A 6,629-nucleotide genomic window follows, 5' to 3' on the forward strand; every position below is an offset into this window, starting at 1 on the left:
CCATAAACCATTAAATTTCCCTCTGCTGTATCCATAAATGAAAGATTTCTTTAGAGAAGCATATTTAATGGCAGTTAAACAATTTGACAGAGAAAATGGAGCACTGTTTAGAAGCCTAACAATCCCTCAGAAGATTTGCCAGTGGACATGTTTAAAATTGATAGCACAGCACACTGAATAATTAAACACAGTTTAATGAGAACGGAGAGAAAATTGTGTTGTCATTTATTTTGACAAAATCCTATTCTCTGATAATTGGATCTCATAAGTACCATTACCCCAGACTCAGACATGAGTGTGCCAAACTGACATGAGAAGTGTTTTCTTCTTGTTGCTGTCTTGTTTTTACAAATAGAGACGAGCCTGATGTATTCACAGATACGACTGCCAAGTGATAGGGTCTGAGGTGCAGGCCGTTTTCCCTGTGTCTGTCCTGTCATTTTCAGTTATTTCTCTCAAATACCTCATTAATAAAGAGAGAGAAAATAAACACAAGCAATACATTTTCATGAAAGTTTTCATTCAATTTACAAGAAGATAAATCCAGCCACAGTTGATTAATTGCAACCTTTACAGGATTATGTATCAGAGACCAAACCTTGTAAGCTGTTTTCTATTTTTAAGCTTTTACAGAACATGTTACTAAAATTACTGATTTGGCATGAAAATGTTTGAGTGGGAATCATCTGAATACTGGCACCAGGAACAAATGTGGTGTCTCATCACCTGACTCTCCTGCCACAGCTCTGCACAGGCTACAGAACAGCTCCTCCCTTAGAGTGATCTGGCTCAATATGGGAGTGAACACGGGTTGAAAAGATTAGAAATATGAACAGCCTATTTATCACACTTTTACCACAGCCATTCACAGGTCTGCATGTTCAAAGATCTTTGAACATGCAGCTCTTTGAACATGCAGAGTTTCAATTGATTTGTTAGTGATATATGTGTAGCGTCAGTGCTGAATAAATCCAGCAGGTGAAGACAGAGAGCATTTGACTGAGCTGAGATGGAACAAACAGAAGCAATCCTCTGTGTTCACCATGCAAATAACTGAGGTCCAATCCAAATAGATAAATTTAAACATGTCCACAATAATATAAATATGATTAAATTATTATTACTTGGCTGCCGTTAATCTCTCTGTCTGCAATGTTACATTTATTCTGAGGTGCAGCCGTGTCTATTTGATGAATTATAATATAAATATATGATCCACCCATGTCATTTAAATAAGACAAGGATTCTAATCGATGATTGTTTTGAAATAAATAAATTATTATGAGGGTATAAATACACCCGGGTCTGGAACAATCGGGTAAACATTACAGAGAAGCAAGACCATGAACAGGTCTTTTGAATCCGTTCAAATTTTTCTAACATTTAAAATTGATGGGAAAAATTCGCCAGGTAAAATGAACCTCTGTCTATTTCCAATGATTTTGTCCAGATCTATGACAGTAGCTGTTAAAGACGTGTAGTTATCAAGGGTAATGTTCTGAATCTCTGATACTGACAATGGAATCTCTTGTTTCTTGACTTTAAGGAACTGGCTGTGCTTGTCTCAGTGCTGCTCTGTTTTTATCATCTCCTCTTAATCCCCTGTGGCCTCTACTATCATGGTTGCCTTGACAGTGCCTACACTTCCACTGCTCTCCCCTCAACAGAAAAAGTCTCTGTACTACTATCCTGAACTCTCAACTCACACAGTCAAGTCGGACAGAAATGGGATTCATAAATGCAACATCATAAAATGATCTCCTTGCTGCTGATGCTGTCATTTGCATTTCAGTTTGAAAACACCTATTTGGGTTCCTTCCACAGTAGAATCACCTTCTCTACAATTTTCTTAGTATACTGTCATATAATCTGCAAAACCATGGGCTTGATTGGCACAACTGCTGTTTGCCAGGTTACAAAATTATATAAACTGTACTGTCGGGCATGGCATCACAGACACCTGCTAGGATTCTGTGAATGTTCCTATGTTCCAGCAAACAAATAAATCCCCAATGTCAGTGGTTAACTGTCCTGAGCATTACACTAAGGGATGTCATATTATCACACCATGCCATACTGTATATACTGCATTTATACCGTTGAATGTACTTATTGTAAGTGGCTTTGGATAAAAGCGTCTGCTAAATTAATTGTAATGTAATGTAATACTGCATCTGGAAAATAAGATTTTAACAGTAAGACTAAATGCATCAGTAACCTGCTATTTAAGATGCATTAATATATGATGTGCACTGCAGAAACAGTGATATCTGTCCTTCAGGTCCCACTCCAGCTAAAATTACTCCATCCACGAAATAGAGGTATCCATGGTTACATCAGGAGCCATGTTAAAGGGTGCCTCAGTATCTCTGTTCTCTGGCAGTCCCCACCTTTTTCCTCATTCATCATTTGAAAGAAATCACGGTGCCACCTCAAGGTATCCAACAGCTATGATTTGGTTTTGCAAATGAGATTTGCAGTGAAAAATTTTAATAATATTGATGAAGATAGACTGGCTATTAAATATCTCTGAATTATGAATGCAAACCGTATTACATCTGCAGTTACCTGCTCGACTTGGAGGGAGTGAAACACAGAGCTCGTGTCGAGGCTGCAGGTTGAAATATTGTATAGCAGCATCCCCAATACCACATATTTGCAGTCTTCTGAAGAACCTGTTACCTTGACAACGCAATTTTATCATTCAAGCCCATTGCTACCCTCTCTCACAACAGGAATCGAATGTGTCTTAAATGTATACTACTGCAGGGTTCTACACCTCGATTCAAGGTCGAAATGAGACATGTGATGGGCTGAGAACATTTTCAATTATGATTTCATTCAGATGCTTGACAATTGTCTATGTCAGATGATTTCTTACCTTTGCTTTTAGGAATGTGCTTTTGGTCTGTAGTGTTTAACAAAACGCATATCGGATGATTAGGGCAAGCGAAAGGAACAGTTTTAAGATTATAAAGACAGATATTGATCATGCATTTCAGACAGAGATATGTTTAGCATTCCAAATGCTTTTGTTATGGCATGGTATTAAGGGGATACATTGCAAAGGATTACAAAGAAGAGTTAATCATTCAAATTGGAAACAAATAATACCCCAAATACCAGTGACCTCTGGGTGGTTGCTGTTTTCAGTGACTTACTTATGCAGGTATATGCTTAATTATTGGGGCATATGTGCAAGTTAGTCATTCGGATCATTGTTATTCAAGCTACGTGCGAGCTTTCCACAAGGCTAGCCCATCTGCTTCACTGAATTCCACAAGCATCCATGCTATTCAATTGTTTTTCCAGTGGTATCTAAATCAAATTAGCAATAGACTTCTATCTCTGGGCTCTGGAAACTAACTCAGAGAAGAGGGAGGGAAGTATTCAGATATGACTGAATCCTGCAGTATAAAACCGGGTGTTATCTAGAATTTTATAAATACGGAGATCCTGGGATCCTTTTGTTTTTCATTTGAAAGCATCATTTCCCGACTAAATGTCTAAGTGTTCTCCTCCTGAACCCTTTTCAAACCTCAAAACTGCCAGAAATAACAGCTGTTATAGAAGCTACCGAATACCTTCATTGTTATCTCTACCTCTAGATCCACATAGATCGGATTAAACATAAGGAGCCCAATAAAATACAGAGACAAGCCTGTAAGGCTCCACCAGTACCAGTTGTTTTAACTGCAGTATATACACTGCAGTACAGGTGGCTTGCATACAGCCACAGTTCTGTATATGTGATGTCACCTTTGCTGCTTGTGTAGTTGAGCTCAGAAGATTAGGCATGTATTTCCTGGATAATGAACAAGGTCAATCAATGTAGGAGGGATGGTTGTGTGCCCGGCGGCTCATCTGAGTCATTACATAAAAGTCACGTCAGTCTGACATGTTCAGGAACTTTGATTTGTACCCACTGATGTCAAATTATTTTTTATTTCTCTTTTTAGGTGCAAACTTAGCTGTAGTCCTATAGGGGAGAGATTGTGCTCATAGCGTATAACCTTTATATTGCATTTTCATTGGATATATAGCAGTGCACAGATCAGGGAGTGTCATGCTGGTTTAAAATGTATCCGTCAGTTTAATATGTTGGACCCACACTGGCTTTCACTTTATATCAACGTTCTGTAATTATATCCACTTCTGATGTATTTATTATCTGACCATATAATTAACTTCCGAATGAAATTTGCTTCTTTCATCTTGTTGCTTTGCTCTGAATGGTGTAGTGCTTTCACTCTGCCATACGGTGATTTAAACAGTGAAAGGTTTTCACTACCCTGCATAACATCGTAGGGTTGAATGTGCATTAATGGTCTAAATGCTCACTCAGAGGAAAATGCAAGGGAAAACTATAATTAAGTTTTTTTTGCCGTGCTACGAGCTTGACTGTGTAGATTGCAATGTCAGTCTGTTAGCTGATATACTATGGAGGACCATACATGACATAAGTAAAAATAAATAAATAAATAAATGTATAAATAAATACATAAATAAATAAATAAAAATGGAAATAAATAAATAAATACAGAAATAAATAAATAAATATGTTAATACCAATAGAAATGTCAAAATAAATGTCTTAAATATATTTGCACATTTATTTATTCCCTGATACATTTCCTTTTCATTTGCAGTGTCCTTATGCTAATGAGAAAGGCGGGCCTATCCGCAGTCTCATGCAGGATTGGTCACAAGAGTGTAATGATCCAGCCCTACGTCTGCCTCTCAATGCTGACTGGTGTCCAGTAGCTGTTTGCAGCGTTGAGCCAGTTCACACTTAAAATTAACTAGTTCAAGTTCAGAGGGTTAGTTAAGGTTATGTTTTTATTGGGATGATTTAGGTGTCAGTAGTCCTGACTGTGAGCGTCACGTCTCGTTTTCTACTGAGCACAAGGAGCGAGCCGAGAGGAGGAGGAGGAAACAGAAACTCCAGCTCGGTACAAACCACCTGCAGCCTCTGCTCAGATCATGATGCCGCTGATCTCTGAGCAGATGTGACCAGAGAAACTCTGTGTTTTCACAGTTTCCACTGTTCTACAAAGTCACTAACTGGCTGTTTCACGGTGAAGAGCTCAAGTCTCAGTCACTGCCCGTGTCTCCGAGCAAGACACGGGCAGTGACTTGAACTAGTTCATTTTAAGTGTGAACTGGCTCAACGCTGCAAACAGCTACTGGACACCAGTCAGCATTGAGAGGCAGACGTAGGGCTGGATCATTACACTCATTACACTGCATGAGACTGCGGATAGGCCCGCCTTTCTCATTAGCATAAGGACACTGCAAATGAAAAGGAAATGTATCAGGGAATAAACAAATGTGCAAATATATTTAAGACATTTATTTTGACATTTCTTTTGGTATTAACATATTTATTTATTTATTTCTGTATTAATTAATTTATTTCCTTTTTTATTTATTTCTGTATTTATTTATACATTTATTTATTTATTTATTTTTACTTATGTCATGTATGGTCCTCCATAATCCACCGCTTTGGCTGATACTAAAAAATGTGAGCAACCAAATAGAGTTCCATTAAGTTTAGTGGAAATATTCATGATCCAGAGAGACTGACTCCGTCTAATCTCGCTTTACTTTTCAACCTGTGCCACCAGCAGGTTAAGGTTAACCACCATCCATTGAAACATCTATTGGATGGATTGGCATTACACATTCATCGTTCCCAGACGATGACATTGGCGAGCCCCTGATGTTTCTATCAGTGTTCTCCTCAGTAAAGTCTCATAAACTATCGTATGGATGAGCATGAGGTCTGGCACAGGTGTGTATATCCCCCTCATTTGACATCTGGTGTCATCATCAGTAGAAATGTCATTTTGTCCAGAACTTTGTTTCCTCACCAAACACATGTGTAACTAATGACATTCACATCACCCTGAACTGGATTTAGTGTAGTTTAGCATACTAGCAACCTTTAACAACATTGTGAAGGTAGAGAACATTGGACATTGTGATCCCAAGTTGATGTTAACTTTAAGATTAGGGTACACTGCTGAAGGTACAGTTAGTCTTCACGAATATTGCTTATTAACTAATTCACAAATGTAAGTATGTACACACTCAAAAATATAATGGTCATTGTGAGCCTAGCACACACACACACGATTCCAAGGTTATAACATTGACTTACAATGATTTCCTGGAGATTAATCTAACCATAACAATAGTTACCACCCGCTTAAACATAACCCTTAAACTAAACCTAAAATGACCAAAATGTAGGTCCCAGCAACATAATAAGATGTATGGTAATAAGTAGACCACACACCACAGCGGCTGTGGCTGAGGGGTAGAGTGGTCGCCCTCCAATCTGAAGGTCGGCAGTTCGATCCCCAGTCTGACCCATCTGCATGCCGAAGTGTCCTTGGGCAAGATGCTGAACCCCTAATGGCCCCCCATAGAATAACTAAGTGCTGCGAATAGATGCACTGTGTGAATTTGTGTGTGAATGGTTGAATGTTAAATTGTACCTTTTAATCAGCTAACTTCTAATCTGATCTGTGCTCACGATTACCCATCAAAAATAGGGGAGAGGCCTCAGCCTGTAAAGCCCTAAAATTCTTCAGTTTACTTTGTCTATGTTCAAACCGTGA

The sequence above is a fragment of the Platichthys flesus genome, chromosome 15, assembly GCF_949316205.1.
Source record: "Platichthys flesus chromosome 15, fPlaFle2.1, whole genome shotgun sequence".
NCBI classification, from domain to species: domain Eukaryota; kingdom Metazoa; phylum Chordata; class Actinopteri; order Pleuronectiformes; family Pleuronectidae; genus Platichthys; species Platichthys flesus.